This window comes from Lolium perenne, chromosome 7 (genome assembly GCF_019359855.2).
Source record: "Lolium perenne isolate Kyuss_39 chromosome 7, Kyuss_2.0, whole genome shotgun sequence".
Lineage (NCBI taxonomy): Eukaryota > Viridiplantae > Streptophyta > Magnoliopsida > Poales > Poaceae > Lolium > Lolium perenne.
In genome coordinates, this window is record NC_067250.2 from 22,209,040 (window position 1) to 22,225,372 (window position 16,333).

Consider the following 16,333-nt stretch of genomic DNA (forward strand, 5'->3'; position numbering starts at 1 on the left):
GGTCGATCGAGCATCAGAGTTGTCTCAGTGATGACAAAAAATAGTGCACATTGTATGATACTGACGTACCACAGATTCTAAAGAAAATGAGGACCATGTGGCCACACATCCTGGACATAGACATTGCGATTATATTCCATTTATTCTATATTTGGAGGGAGCCATCTTTCGTTATTAACCCGTTGCAACACACGGGTATTATGCTAGTATCCCCTAATCCAGATCACATGGACCATGCACTTCATCTTGTGATGGCATCACACCGACTCACGTCAAGCAACGACGCCGCACCCTGCTTGTTAGCCTGACACCGACTTCATTTTAGATATCATGTAGTACATGTCAAGTACCAAATCACTGAGAACCAACCTGTGTTTGGATGGTTAGGAGGGCAGTGGCACCCCCAGATTTAACGCTTTGGTGTCTCAAAAATGGAGGAATATTCTTCTGTGGGATGCGGCGTTCCCGATGACATTGTGGTGCTAGTGGTGACTTCGTCAATCTCAATACCCGTCGGAACAGTTTCTTGGATGCAGTTTCCTGAAGGTGCTCGAAGGGGTAGTGTGTGTGCTTGAGTGATGAGTGTATGTATGTACGTGTGAGCGTCTATGATTGTACTGTGTGTTGCAAAAATAGTATTAATTTTGTCTTGTTCATACTAAGACTAGCAAAGCGTTCCCTGCTCTATAAACTCTCAAGAAACACCCCTATAATATCTATCTAGTTCGTCCTAATGTTAGAACAGTAATTGCATGCTATGTAATTCATCTATTTTTGTTAGGAAACCTACATGTTTGTTTGCTTTTCTTATTCTCAGTGACAGGTTGTGTCTTTGGGACCATAGCCGCCGTCTGTTTTGTTCGTTGCAAAATGTTGTTTTATATTCCGCCATTCTGTGCTCTTCTGTGTTCACAAGGTTTTACATTATAATTTCCATCTGTTTTGTTGTAAACAATGACGGTAAATGCCAATTACTATTTCCTTTCTACTATCCTTTTGCCATCCTGTAGTACATGTGTGAACTCATTGCTCTGGTACATTTAAATTCTTCATTGTTTTTGTTCTTCAAGAGCTGCAACCCTAACTCTTTGCTGTAATTTCATGTTGCACTATCACATGGAACACAGCAAATCGTGGAGTGAATCACCCCTATAATCCAGTAAGTACCTTTCATTTTTGTATTGATATGCTTATCGTGTCGAACCAGTTTGTGTTTAACACATTTACTCTCCATATAGATAGGATAACTGGTTTGAAATAAATCATGCTATTTGTATGACTGCACGTCTTCGTTCATTTTCCTGCTAGCTTCTCAAACTTGTTCTATTGCCTGTCTAATCTTTTTTTGTTTGATCGTGATTAAACCAATTTAATTGTTCTGCTTAACTTAAATGATCTGGCATTTTATTCCAGCCACATAATGTTTGATTGCTCATGCACTTCCTCATACCGTTATGTCTTCTGGATTTCTTCCATAACGATAAGAATGTTTTGCTTGGTGAATATGAGTCAGATGATGATTCAATTGGTTATTAGTCCTTGATTCATTGAGTTGACTGATGATTAAAACATATAAACCTTGCGACTATCTGGCATGCTTGTTGTGGGATATAATGAGCATATTTGTTTTTTGTAAGACTTTTTTCGGATTTCACTGTTGATTAATCCAATGCCACCTTCGTAGTAGGAAATCCACCTTCGTAGGTATCATAAATAAGATTTGTTGTTACTTTTTGGCTGACCCATCTTTTATTTTTAGGCACAAAATGGTTCATTTGTTTGTTTCTCCTTCCCTTATATTGCGCTCATGGGTTAAACATTGAAATAATATGTCAGTTTATATGAATCCCAGAATGGTTGCTGTCTAATCTGTCTTAATTGGTCCTGCTTGTTTATATTTGGCACCAAATGGATATATTTCTCTTTTATCTGAGGCATTCCCATGGCTGGCCGATGATTAAAATAATGAAATTTAGGGAGTTGGAGATTCTCCAACTGCACAATGTCTGGCTAGTTTTGTCCACATGACCACTTTTGTGGAACTTAAGGGATCTGAAGCACCCCTTCCAAGTGTCAATTTTAATAGACTGCTGTTATGCAGTTTCCTGGCTTATTTTATTAGGCAGACTGTCTAGTTACTTGATTTATTTTGTTCATATTTGCCATCCGGTTGCTCTGCCTGTTGCATTGGGGTTGATAGCTTGCTTTGTTATATTATGCCTTGTGCTTTGTGAAAATCTGCCATCTGTTTTGATGCTTTGCAAAAATCTGTGACAACTAATAATATGGTTGTTTTCTCAAATTGTATGGTTCTCAGAACTTGCACCTTTGTCTTGTTTTCAGCCCCTGAATAGAGCAAGGAAGGCAGATGGCAGGCATGTACATCAAATGTCCAGGTCTTTCCACAAAGACAGCCGTGACAATGCCAATTCATCTGATTGTCAGATGATAGCTACTGTCCCAGCCATTCCAGCGCAAACAATCGCTGCCTTTGCACACGAATCAATTGATATAATTCAGCAGCAAAGAGATGAAAGAGATTCAAATATCATCATAACAGTCAATGAGATACATGAATTGAAAAATAGGCAAGCTTGGATTGAGCAGATCCTTAATAATCTACTCTGTAGATCTAATGGAAAGCCAGCTGTTACTTGCACTCCGATGAATTCTACCTAACAGAAATGCAGTTTTCCCGATGATGCCATTTGTATGGCTTGTATCATTTGAGTTATTTCGACTTGTTGTTGTATTTGAGAATTTTAGCTGTTATTGTAATCCTTGAGCATTTTTTCCTATTATTGCTATAGTTTGCAATCATTGTAACAAATTTTCAATGTAATGATTATTTTATCTTGCACTCGGCCTTAAAAAGAACTACTAGTATGGTCTCACAATTTTTTATCATTATACTACGCAAGATTTAGCGGTCGCCCCAAATTCAGAGCACCCATAGCGATTTGGGGGCCGGCGTCGTTTTAGGGCTCGCAAGTCGCACCGGTGCGCTCCAAACGGCGCCGGCTATTTGTCGAGCCGAGTAGAATCGCCGGCATCCCCGAGCTGGCCCCTTCGCCAGGGGCGCGAATCAGGCGCTCCGGGTGCCTCGCGGAACGACGGTTTTCGCTGGTGGAGGCGCCTTGTCAGCGAGAGGACGCGACGGTTCGCATCGACTGGCCACGACGCGGGAAGGTTGGTCGTCGGCATTTAAATGGCCTCCCGCGCGGAAACCGAGGCAGCGACTGGCCACGAGGGCAGCGACTGGCCACGCGGCGTCCAGTCGCCGTAAATGTGGGTAGTTGCCACCGCTAGATATATAGGACGTACGCCGTCCACCACCGCCGCTCCATTCTCTACTCTCCACATCAAGATGCCGCGCCGTCTGAAGACCACCTACTCGATGCTTGGCCTCAACGGCCGCGCGCTGCCTCCACCACCACGGCAGCCGCAGCCGGAGCCGGAGCCGGAGCCGGAGCTGCAGGCCGACGACGAGCATAGCTTCGACGAGGACGAGGACCCACGGTTCGAGTCCTGGCACGATGTCTACGTAGCAGAAGCGGAAGCAGAGGCGGCGGATCGAGGAGTCAGCGCAGTCGGGCGAGCCGCCGCAGGCCCCCGCCGACCCGGAGCAGGCGGCGATCCTCGCGTCGCTGAACGCACAACGATACCAGCGGTTGAGGGAGGAGGAGCGCGAGTTCGTCAACGACGCGAACCTCGAGCACGTCCTCGAGATATCGCGCCAGCGAGCGGTCACGGAGGAGGCGGGACGCCGCCTCAAGGAGGCGGAGCGACAGAAGCTCGCAGAGCTCAACGCTCATCGCCACCAGGACGCGTTCGCTCGCCAGCAGGCGAGGCGCGCCGAGATCGAAGCTTCTCGGGAAAGGCTGGAAGCGCGGGGACAGCGCCGCCGGCAAGCCCATGCGACGCCGGCCGCCATGCTCCACCGCCAGATGCGCGAAGCAACGGAGGAGAAGCGGGCACGGAAGCAGGCGGCAATGGCGAAGAACAACGACGAGGCAGGGCCGTCGAGCGCCCCTACCGACGGCCAGTAGACCAGGATTAAGTTTATGTTTAGTTATGTTTAAATTCGAGCTACTTTGGTATAAATTTCGTATGAATTTGGGTTTTTAGATGTCAATTTAAATTTTAAAATCCATCGGGGCTGCCGTTTTGGGGCCACCGGTGTGGGAGCAGCGTCCCCAAATAGAGGATGCTGTGCCGGTGGAGATGCTCTTATAGATAGATAATGATCATGGTAACAGAAAAAATCGTCAACGTGATGATGATTTGATGTTGCACTCGACCTTGAACATAAGTACTAGTACGGTCTCACAATTTTTTTAATCATTATACTTTGCAACATTTAGCAGATGCGCCAAATTCAGACATAGATCATGATCATGGTAACAAATTTTCAGCATGATGATGATTTGATGTTGCACTCGGGCTTGAACAGAAGTACTAGTACGGTCACTCAAAATTTTAGCATTATACTTTGCAATGGATGCACCAATTTCAGATATAGATCATGATCAGGGTAACAAATTTTCAACGTGATGATGTTTTGATGTTGCACTCGGCCTTGAACTGAAATACTAGTACGGTCTCACAATTTTTTATCACTATAATTTGCAAGATCTAGGGGATGAGCCAATTTCAGAGATAGATGATGATCATGGTAGTAACCAGTATTTAATGTGATGATGATTTGATTTTGCACTCGGCCTTGAACAGAGGTACTAGTACGGTCTCACATTTTTTAATCATTATAGTTGGACCTTAGCCAAATTCAAAATCTCATAGCGGCAAAACTTCCCGCCCACAAAATACAAAAATTTGACACGCTTCCAAATTCCCATTCTACCCCTGCGGAGATGACAGAAAGGTCGGTTGGTGGGGGTGGGGGGTATGCCCGTCATTTTTTGGATCACCACCTCCCTAGCCCGGCAACCCTCCCAGAAAAAATTCATTTCCCTCAGACCACCCACCGGAACTTCCCAAGTCCCTCTCTCCCACCTCCACGACCACCGCACCGGAACATCCCCGCCGGACTTCCCTGGCCTACCCAAGCCCTCGCGATCCTCGTCATCCGGCTGCCTGCCGGAGCCGCTTCATCGACGCCGTCATCAACCGGACCGGATCATCCCCGCCGTACCTCGAAACCATATGCTCATCCAGCAGTCTACCGCAGTCGCTTCAGCTTAGCCGCTTCGCCGGATCCGTCTTCCACCGCATCGGATCTTGCTCACCGACACCGCTGTGCATGAACCGGATCTGCTTCACCGGCGCCGTGCATGATCTAAACTCTTCTACTGTCGCTTTTCTATTGCTTGCCTGCAAGTTCTTGTTTAATCTTGGGGGACCCTGTTTGTGCTAACGACGCGCCGTTACTTTTTTGCAGATGAGATGAGTAACCATGAAGTGTAATGGCCGTCTCTCCAACCCCAAGTAGCACATGTAGCGTACTTCATCACCGGATCTATCAACCCCAGGAAGATCTGTTGTGACTCCCACGTAGTGCTTCTCCTAATGTAAGTCCCTTGTTTTAGCGCCATGTTCTGGGTTCGGATGCTTGTTTGTCCGAAGCTCTTTTAGTTCATTCCTAGCTATGACCGTAACACGTTGCTATTTTCTACTTCATTGCTAACTTTAAGCGATTGAACATTTTGGTTTGCATTCCCTGCTCTGTAGATGTAGCCATCATAACTTCTATCTTGCGCAGTCGTTGTTACAAAAATTATAGGTATTATAGTAACATCCTGCTATTATTTAGTTCATGGCCAATTTTAAGTAATTGCACATGTTGGTTCGCATTCCCTGCTCTATAGCTTTTGGCATCGTAACTTCTATATTTGGTTTACATTCCCTCGCTCTCGTAGATCTAGCCATCATAACTTTATCTTGCTCGATCGTTGTTACAAAAATTATGGCCTGCTACTATGTTGTTTGTGCCAATTTTTTACTCCATGAACATGTTGGCTTGCATTCCCTGTACTACAGGTGATGCCATTGTTTTGTATCTAGTTCATTGTAAGCTAACAAAGTAAGGACTTAGTTTGGCATGCTATCACTCGCTATCTAGCCCGTAGTACAAATAAACTCTGCATACTACTAGATAATAATTTTGCGTGCCATCTTGTTCTTCAAAAGCTGCATTATTGACTTGTTTCTCCGACTTGGCATGACGCTCACATATGGAAAGCTGAACATATTGGTTTGCATTCCTCTTATACAAGTTCACATGTGATCCCACTATATTCTGTATCTGCTCCATCCTAAGCTCCAGATTAACTATCCTCTATGTGTTGCTCATTACAAGTTTATATCCCGAAACATCTTGATTTGCATCCCCTTCACTATAAGTTCAGGAGTATTATTTAGTTCACGGCCAAAATGAAGTAATTGCACTTGGCACATGTTGGTTCACATTCCCTCCTCTTTAGCTTTTGCCATTGTAACTTCTATTTTTGGTTTACATTCCCTGCTCTGTAGATGTAGCCATCATAACTTCATCTTGCTCAGTCGTTGTTACAAAATTTATAGCCTGCTACTATGTTGTTCATGCCAATTTTGTACTCCCTGAACATGTTGGTTTGCATGGGACTCGACAGTAGTAAGTCTGCTGTTTCATTCTAACATGCTCTGTTATATTGGCTGTTGGTATGCGGCATGCACTCTTTGTTTGCTTATTGTGCGCATTACAATGATCTTGTTATAACGACGAAATGATGAGTTCCAAATTCTTTGGCAAACAATATTGTAGTGTCTTTGCCTTTCCATTGTTGTTGTCTTAACTTGTAATGTCTTTGTTTCGGATATAGGTGCTGCATGGACAACTTAAAAGATTGCCGGATCCCTTCATTGTATTGCTAGGTTTAATTACCATTCAATTTCTCTGGGTTCTGTAATATTTTTTCAATGCCTTGCAGCTGATGTAATATTTAGTTAGTTTTTATAGTTCTTTCGCGCATTTTTTCTTTGGTGCTTGAGGTAAGTGAGGCTATCCGACAGAAATCAATGCTGCGTAAATATTCTCAGTATCTAAATCACGAATTCCCATCCCTTAAACGGCCCAATTAAGCGAAATCACATATGTGCCGGCCCGCAAAATCCTAAAGCGCCTATTACGCCGGCATATAAACAGCAACTAAACGGGCTGGCCCACTTACTTATTGGGCCAGCCCACTTGATTTACTGTGGACCGCACACATTTATTGGGCCGACCCACTTGCTTTGAGGTGGACCCCACCCACTACTGGGCCGGCCCACTAACTAGTTGGGCCAGCCCAATTGCTTTTGTGGTGGACCCCACATACTAAATGGGCCGGCCCTTTAAGATGAAAGTGGGACCCACATGTGTTTTGGCCCGGCCCACTAGCGTGTTGGGCCGGCCCACTTGCTATATGGTGGACCCCACATACTAAATAGGCCGGCCCTTTAACAGGAAAGTGGGACCCACCTGTGTTTTTGGCCCGGCCCACTAGCATGTTGGGCCGGCCCACTTGCTATATGGTGGACCCCACATACTAAATGGGCCGGCCCTTTAACAGGAAAGTGGGACCCACCAGTGTTTTGGCCCGGCCCACTATCTTGTTGGGCCGGCCCACTTGCTATATGGTGGACCCCACATACTAAATGGGCCGGCCCTTTAACTGGAAAGTGGGACCCACCTGTGTTTTTGGCCCGGCCCACTATCTTGTTGGGCCGGCCCACTTGCTATATGGTGGACCCCACGTAATAAATGGGCTGGCCCTTTAACAGGAAAGTGGGACCCACCGGTGCTTTTGGCACGGCCCACTGGCTTGTTGGGCCAGCCCATTTGATCAAATGTGGACCCCACATAATAAATGGGCTGGCCCTTTAACAGGAAAGTGGGACCCACCGGTGCTTTTGGCCCGGCCCACTGGCTTGTTGGGCCAGCCCATTTGATCAAATGTGGACCCCACGTACTAAATGGGCCGGCCCGATAGCAGGAAAGTGGGACCCACATGCTAATTGGGCCGGCCCAATAACTTCTTGGGCCGGCCCAGTTGCTTTAATGTGGACCCCACTTTGTAAATGGGCCGGCCCGATACCAGGAAAGTGGGTCCCACATGTCTTGTGGGCCGGCCTTTTTGCCTGTTGACCGGTCAAACGAGTGCATTCGGCCCGGCCCACATACTTAGTGAGCCGGCCCATTAAAGTTTTGACCAGTCAACCTTAGAGGTTAGGCCCGGCCCACGTAACTAATGGACCAGCCCAGCCATATAGTTGACCGGTCAATCTAAGTCAGCTGGCCCGGCCCGCAAACTTAATGGGCCGGCCCGCTTAAGACGTGGCAGGGCTCGTGTGGGCCTACCATCTACCACGGGGTTTCAGCCGGTTAACGCCGTTAACTGCCAGTTAACGGCGTCTGCCACGTGTCAGTTTGCATGACGTCAGCAGTCAACGGGCTCCCGGAAACACTTGGGCAACGGTCCGATTTTCCGTGGTGGAAGGGCGCCCAAGCGCGACGGACCGAAAAAATCGTCGTAGGACTTTGCCTGACGCAGTTTCCACAACAGAACCCATATCGTCGGGTTAGGCCCATAGGCGACGAAAAATACCCCTTAGCGGACGATTTTGAGACGTTGTCTATCAGAACTTTTCTTGTAGTGAACCAACTATATGTCATGTACATAAAGTATTATAAATATGTCTCAGCGCTCCCACTTAATTTCTTGCAAATGCAAGCATCTTCATCGTTTCTGATGAAATCAAAAACTCTTTGACTATTTCATCCGGTGAAGATTCCAACTCCGCGATACTCGCTTCATTCAATTGAAGTTCGTATACCTATCTAGTATTCCTCGGATTAGCAAAACTCTTGGTTGTATCTTGTATACACCTTTAATACACACTTCTGTTAAGTAATGTATTTTGCCATCCTACTATCATATCTCATAAAAGAAATATGTAGCGATTACTAGGATAATCCATATAGACTATAAGCATTGCTACGGAAGATCTAATCTTATCATAGTCAACTCTTTGAACCTTGTCGTAAACAACTTTTCGACAAGTCGACCTTATTTAAGGATATTCCATCCAAGTCCATCAATTTTATAGATCCATTTACTTTCAAAAAGTATTCATCTATCTTGGATTTCATGGCGTAATAGCCATTTTAACGGAGTCAGGGCCCATCATAACTTCTTTGTATGTAGTTGGTTTATCATTGTTCAAAAACAATCCTTTGTCCACAAATCATTTATTTGATCACAAAGTAAACCATACCTACAAGGTTCAATTGGTACTTTGATCTTCATGGCTAAAAAAATTTGTAGTCATGGGAGCCATGATCGTCGTGGCCGCTTCCGGAACCATTTCCGATGCTGCGCTACTCTGATCATTATGCTCAGGTTCATAAACCTTATCAAGTTCTATTGTCCTCCCACTCAAATACTTCGCTAGAAACAATTTCTTGGAAATAAGTAAGAAAAATCGACAAACACTTTTGTCTTTGTCTCCATAGTGGAAAGAATTCCCAATCAATTCTTTGGGATAACCAACAAAGACATTCATCCGATTTTGGTTGTAAACTCTTAGACCAAAATTTAAATAAAGGACTATTAGGGTTCATACCCATGCCATAACTCGTACGGTGTCATTTCAACGGATCATGATGATGCTCTATTCAGTGTAAAAGCGGTAGTCTCTAAAGCATAATCCACAAAAATATAATTGCATCAATATTTTATCTCATCATTGATCCAACAAGGTTTGGATACATCTCTCGGATACTCCATCATCACTATGATACTCCAAGAAACGTGAGTTGTAGAACAACTTCATAACTCTCTTAGATGTTCGCTAAAACTCGTAATTCAAATATTTCCACTATGATCCAATCATAGATATTTGACTTTTCTATTACGATGATTTCCACTTCATGCTGAAATTTATTTGAATCCATTCAAATGTTTCAAACTTCTTCCTTATCGAATATATCCACATATGTATACTCAATTCATTGTTGGAAGTTTTCATGAAGTAGAAGAATCTCCCGCACATAACTATGCCCAGTGAACCATTTACATCATCATGTATGTTTCCACTAAGTTTAGTTGCCCGTTCAACTCTTGGCCTGTGAACGGTATTTCAGTCATTCTCTTTAGAAAAGATTTGCAAGCGCCAAACGATTCAAAAATCAAATGACTCCAAAAATCCATTTGCATGGAGTTCCTTCATGCGTTCCTCTCTAACATGACCTAAATGGCGGTTCCACAAATAAGTGGAATTCAAATCATTTGCCTTATGGCATTTTAGCGTCAGTGTTATGTATGTGTGTTTCACCATTAAGATTTATAATAACTTATCCATCGTACATGGATTAATGTCATAATTTGAACAACTCTTTGTTTTCATTTGACCAGAGGAAAATAACAATTATTAAGTTCTTTATTATAAATTCTAAGGGCTAGATATAATGCCAACGACGAACATAATAACACTTTATTTTTGTTCCAGACGTGCATTCTTATCATATTCCTTGTCAGTCACTTAGGCCATTGTATTCTTGTATTGCGTTGTTTTGTATGACACTTCATACCAACAAATATGGTACAAAAACCCAAGAATTTCATTGTGTGACCAAACTAGGAATACAACCATAACATGTATATCATTTATATACACCTGAGCTAGACTTTCTAGTCTTTTCTTTTCTTTCTGCCAAAATATATTTTGTAGTTTCTCTCTTAGCTTTCCTCATTATTCAGAAAACACTTCAACATCATTAACTTCTAGGTTTGTTGGTCAAATACCAATAACCTTGAGGTTCTTACTTTGAAGTTGATCATCATATGACAAGTGTTCCAGATTTCACTATTAGTAACTTTGTGATATGATGAACAATTTCACTCATAATTTTATCCGTTATATCATGATGACTTTCCGAGACCATGTCTGTACATGCTAGGCTCGTAAAGTTTAACCTCAGTATTCGTATGTGCAAATCTGGCTTGCACCCGTTGTATGCACACGTAGAATCTATAACACCCGATCATCACGAGATGCTTCGAAACGACGAGTGTTAGCAATGGTGCATACTAAGGACGATCACTTCATGGATATGCGAATATTGTTAGTGCCCCAAAAGTTGGAGGATTGGGACGCCTGGCGTCTTCAACCTTCATACATTCCCATAAAACTTATGAGTTTATGTAGTCTCACCAAATTATATTCTATCACCTTGCAATAAGGTTATAGATATCACATATATCTCATACCTTACTTATTTCTGAAAACTAAATTTTCAGCTCCTTACTTTTCAAACAGATTTGAACTTCAAGTTTCACGGAGACAAGATGATTCTAGGTACTAATTGAAACCATTGTTCTTTGAATCAGCAATGTGAGGTTTACTAAAAGTTTGCAATAGGACTTAAACATTTCATGATTCTTTAACAATACGGTACCAGTCCGTAAAGTTTCTAGTCAGACTTAACAATATTTCTATCTCAATAACAAGACTAGCGCATGGTAGAAAACGGATGTCAATACTACAAAATTAATTCAAAATACTACTCAGACTATGTTCATGATAATTAGTTCATGTTTTAATCTAATTACAAATAAACTCCCACTTAATACAACATCTCTCATGGTTGTTAAGTGGTACACGATCCAAATCCACTACACCAAAACCGATCATCACGTGAGATGATGTAGCTTCAATGGTGAACATCAACATGTTGATCATATCATCCATATGACTCGTGTTCAACCTTTCGGTTTCCGTTGTCCCGAGGCCATGTCTGTACATGCTAGGCTCGCCAAGCAAACCCAAGTATTCCGCGTGTGCAAACATGGCTTACACCCGTTGTATGTGAACGTAGAGTCTATCACATCTGATCATCACGAGATGCTTCGAAACGACGAACTGTAGCAACGGTGCATACGAGGGGAGAACACTTTAATATCTTGATATTAATGTGAGGGATCATCTTATAATGCTACCGTCGCGATCTAAGCAAAATAAGATACATAAAGGATTAACATCACATGCAATTCATATGTGATATGATATGGCCCTTTAGTCTTTGCGCCTTTGATCTTCATCTCCAAAGCACGGACATGATCGCCATCATCAACGGGCATGATCTCCATCATCGTCGGCGTAGCGTCAAGGTCCATGGCTCCGTCTTCATGGTTGTTCACCGTGTGTAGCAACTATTACAACTACTTTGAAACAATGCCACAACATGAAATATAAAGACAACCATAAGGCTCCTGCCGGTTGCCACAATACAATAATGATCATCTCATACATATTCATCATCACATCATGGCCATATCACATCACCAAACCCTGCAAAAACAAGTTAGACGCCTCTAATTTGGTTTGCATATTTTACGTGGTTTAGGGTTTTCGAGTAAGATCCAATCTACCTACGAACTTGAACCACAACGGTGATACTAGTATTTTCAATAGAAAGAGTAAATTGAATCTTCACTATGGTGAGAGAGACAGACACCCTCAAAGCCACTTATGCAACACAAGTTGCATGTCGAGCGTGGAGCAAGTCTCATGAACGCGGTCATGTAAAGTTAGCCCGGGCCGCTTCATCCCACCATGCCGCAAGATGCAAAGTACATGAACTAAAGACAACAAAGCATCAACGCCCACAAAACCATTGTGTTCTACTCGTGCAACCAATCTATGTAGGGATACGTTGCATAGAAAACAAAAAATTTCCTACCGCAAGAACGCAATCCAAGCCAAGATGCAATCTAGAAGATGGGAGCAACGAGGGGATGAACGAGACTAACCCTTGAAGATTTCCAAAGCCTATAAGAGTAGGCTCTTATTGCTGCGGTAGACGATCACTTGCCGCTTGCAAAAGCGCGTAGAAGATCTTGATCACGGTGCCACGATCGGGCAGCACCTCCGTACTCGGTCAAACGTTCGGTGTTGATGAAGACGACGTCCTTCTCCCCGTTCCAGCGGGCAGCGGAAGTAGTAGATCCTCCTCGAAATCCCGACAGCACGACGGCGTGGTGGCGGTGGTGGTGGAGATCTCCGGTGGAGCTTCGCTAAGCATATGCGGGAGATATGGTGGAGGAGGGGCGCTAGGGTTTGGGAGAGAGGGTCTAGGGCGCCGGCCACTTGGGGGCTGCGGCCTAGGAGGGCTTAGTGTGGCCGGCCAGCCCCTCTCCTCCCCTCTTTATATAGGTGGAAGCCCCAAGGTTTAGGTCAAAGTGTCCGAATAAGACCCCAACAAAAACCTTCCATGTGACCAAACCTAGGGGGAGTGGGACTCCCCCCTTTCCTTGGTGGGGTGGCCGGCCACCATGGTGGGGAGTCCACTTGGGACTCCTCCTCCCTTAGGTTGGCCGGCCAAGGTGGGTGGAGTCCCTCTGGGACTCCACCTTCCATCCTTATTTCTTCTGGACTCTTCTAGAACCTTCTAGAACCTTCCAGAGAAAATACCGGATCATTTTCAAATCTAGAAAATGACTTCCTATATATGAATCTTATTCTCCGGACCATTCCGGAACTCCTCGTGATGTCCTGGATCCCATCCGAGACTCCGAACAAAACTTCGAACTCCATTCCATATTCCATATCTACTTAAACGACATCAAACCTTAAGTGTGTCACCCTACGGTTCGTGAACTATGTAGACATGGTTGAGACTTCTCTCCGACCAATAACCAATAGCGGGATCTGGAGATCCATAATGTCTCCCACATATTCAACGATGACTTAGTGATTGAATGAACCATTCACATACGATACCAATTCCCTTTGTCACACGATATTTTACTTGTCCGAGGTTTGATCATCGGTATCACTCTATACCTTGTTCAACCTCGTCTCCTGACAAGTACTCTTTACTCGTACCGTGGTATGTGGTCTCTTATGAACTTATTCATATGCTTGCAAGACATTAGACGACATTCCACCGAGAGGGCCCAGAGTATATCTATCCGTCATCGGGATGGACAAATCCCACTGTTGATCCATATGCCTCAACTCATACTTTCCGGATACTTAATCCCACCTTTATAACCACCCATTTACGCAGTGGCGTTTGATGTAATATTATGAAAAAGAAGAGGAGAGTGACGAACAAAAGGAGGAAGAATGGATTAGCTACCCATGCCAACCTTCTAATGAGAGTAACTCTTTATCTCTTACACCATGCTTACCGAAAGAGGTTGAATGTTATGTTCCTGTGGATTCTCTTGAAATATTACCTATGAGTAAAACTTGTGAGAATAATTATGCTACTGTTATCTATGATAATCCATGCTACTTTGATAAATCTTATGATAATGCTTTGTTTGTGCCTGATGTCGAAATGCATGGTACTAAAGAATTTTGCGTAGAAAATATTTATGATAAAGCTCTAGATGATGGTCCTATGCTACTTGATAATATTAATTGTACTACTAATGAAAATGGGATTGGAGAAGTCTTGACTTTATCTAGGAGTCCCATATCTCTTGAGAATGATCAATCACCTTGTTATATTATTGATAAAAGTGGATTTGAAAGTTTTAATCCCACTATTTTTGAGCTTGATAAAAATTATATGTTTGGAAATCATGAAAAGCATGCTATATGTGATAGTTATATTGTTGAGTTTGTTCATGAAGCTACTGAAAATTATTATGAGAGAGAAAAATATGGTTGTAGAAATTTACATGGTACTAAAACACCTCTCTATATGCTTAAAATCTTGAAGTTACTCATGTTTGATCTTCTTATGCTTGCCACTTTGTTCTTCATGAATTTATTTGTGTACAAGACTCCTATGCATAGGAAGCATTTTAGGCTTAAATGTGTTTTGAATTTGCTTCTTGATGCTCTCTTTTGCTTCGACTCTTATTTCTTGCGAGTGCATCATTAAAATTGCTGAGCCCATCTTAATGGCTATAAAGAAAGCACTTCTTGGGAGATAACCCATGTGTTTATTTTGCTACTGTTTTGTTGTGTTTTGGAAGTTGTTACTACTGTAGCAACCTCTCCTTATCTTTATTTTATTGCATTGTTGTGCCAAGTAAAGCCTCTAATCGAAGGTTGATACTAGATTTGGATTTCTGCGCAGAAACAGATTTCTATCTGTCACGAATCTGGGATGTTCTCTCTGTAGGTAACTTAGAAAAATCTGCCAATTTACGTGCGTGTTCCTCAGATACGTACGCAACTTTCGTTAGTTTTGAGTTTTCTTATTTGAGCAACGGAAGTATTTATTAAAAATTCGTCTTTACTGGCTGTTCTGTTTTGGCAGATTCTGTCTCTGTTTTTTGCATTGTCTCTTGTGGACTTTAAGCGAGGTTTTCTAGACGTAGAGGGCTGTAGCTAATGTTTTATTGAGTTCTTGCAATGTGCCACTACAGGACCAAGGTGGATTCAATTTTTTTTGAGTACTAACCCCTCTAATGAAGTTTATGAGAAGTTTGGTGTGAAGGAAGTTTTCAAGGGTCAAGAGAGGAGGATGATATATGATCAAGAAGAGTGAAAAGTCTTAGCTTGGGGATGCCCCCGTGGTTCATCCCTGCATATTTCAAGAAGACTCAAGCGTCTAAGCTTGGGGATGCCCAAGGCATCCCCTTCTTCATCAACTTATCAGGTTCCTCCCCTGAAACTATATTTTTATTCGGTCACACCATATGTGCTTTACTTGGAGCGTCTGTGTGTTTATTTTCGTTTTGTTTTTGTTTGAATAAATTCGGATCCTAGCATTCCTCGTTTGGGAGAGAGACACGCTCCGCTTTTTCATATGAACACTTGTTCTTCGTTTTACTCTTAATATTCGATGATAAAAGTTGGAAGCTACAATACTTATTATTATTTGGTTGGAAAAGGAAAATGCCTCATATGTCTTGGATAATTTGACACTTGGCAATTGTTTTGAGCTCTCAAATAGATTAAGTTTTTTCATGTAGTTTAAACCTATTAATGGAGAACTACCGTAGAGCATGTTGAAATTGGTTTGCATAATTGATCTCTCTTAAGGTCTAGATATTTTCTGGTAAAGTGTTTGAGCAACAAGGAAGACAGTGTAGAGTATTATAATGCTTGCAATATGTTCTTATGTAAGTTTTGTTGTACCGGTTCATACTTGTGTTTGCTTCAAACAACCTTGCTAGCCCAAAGCCTTGTACTGAGAGGAAATGCTTCTCGTGCATCCAAATACTTGAGCCAAAACCTATGCCATGTGTGTCCACCATACCTACCTACTATGTGGTATTTCCTGCCATTCCAAAGTAAATTGCTTGAGTGCTACCTTTAAACAATTCAAAATGCTTCTCAATTTGTGTTAATGTTTTATAGCTCATGAGGAAGTATGTGGTGTTTATCTTTC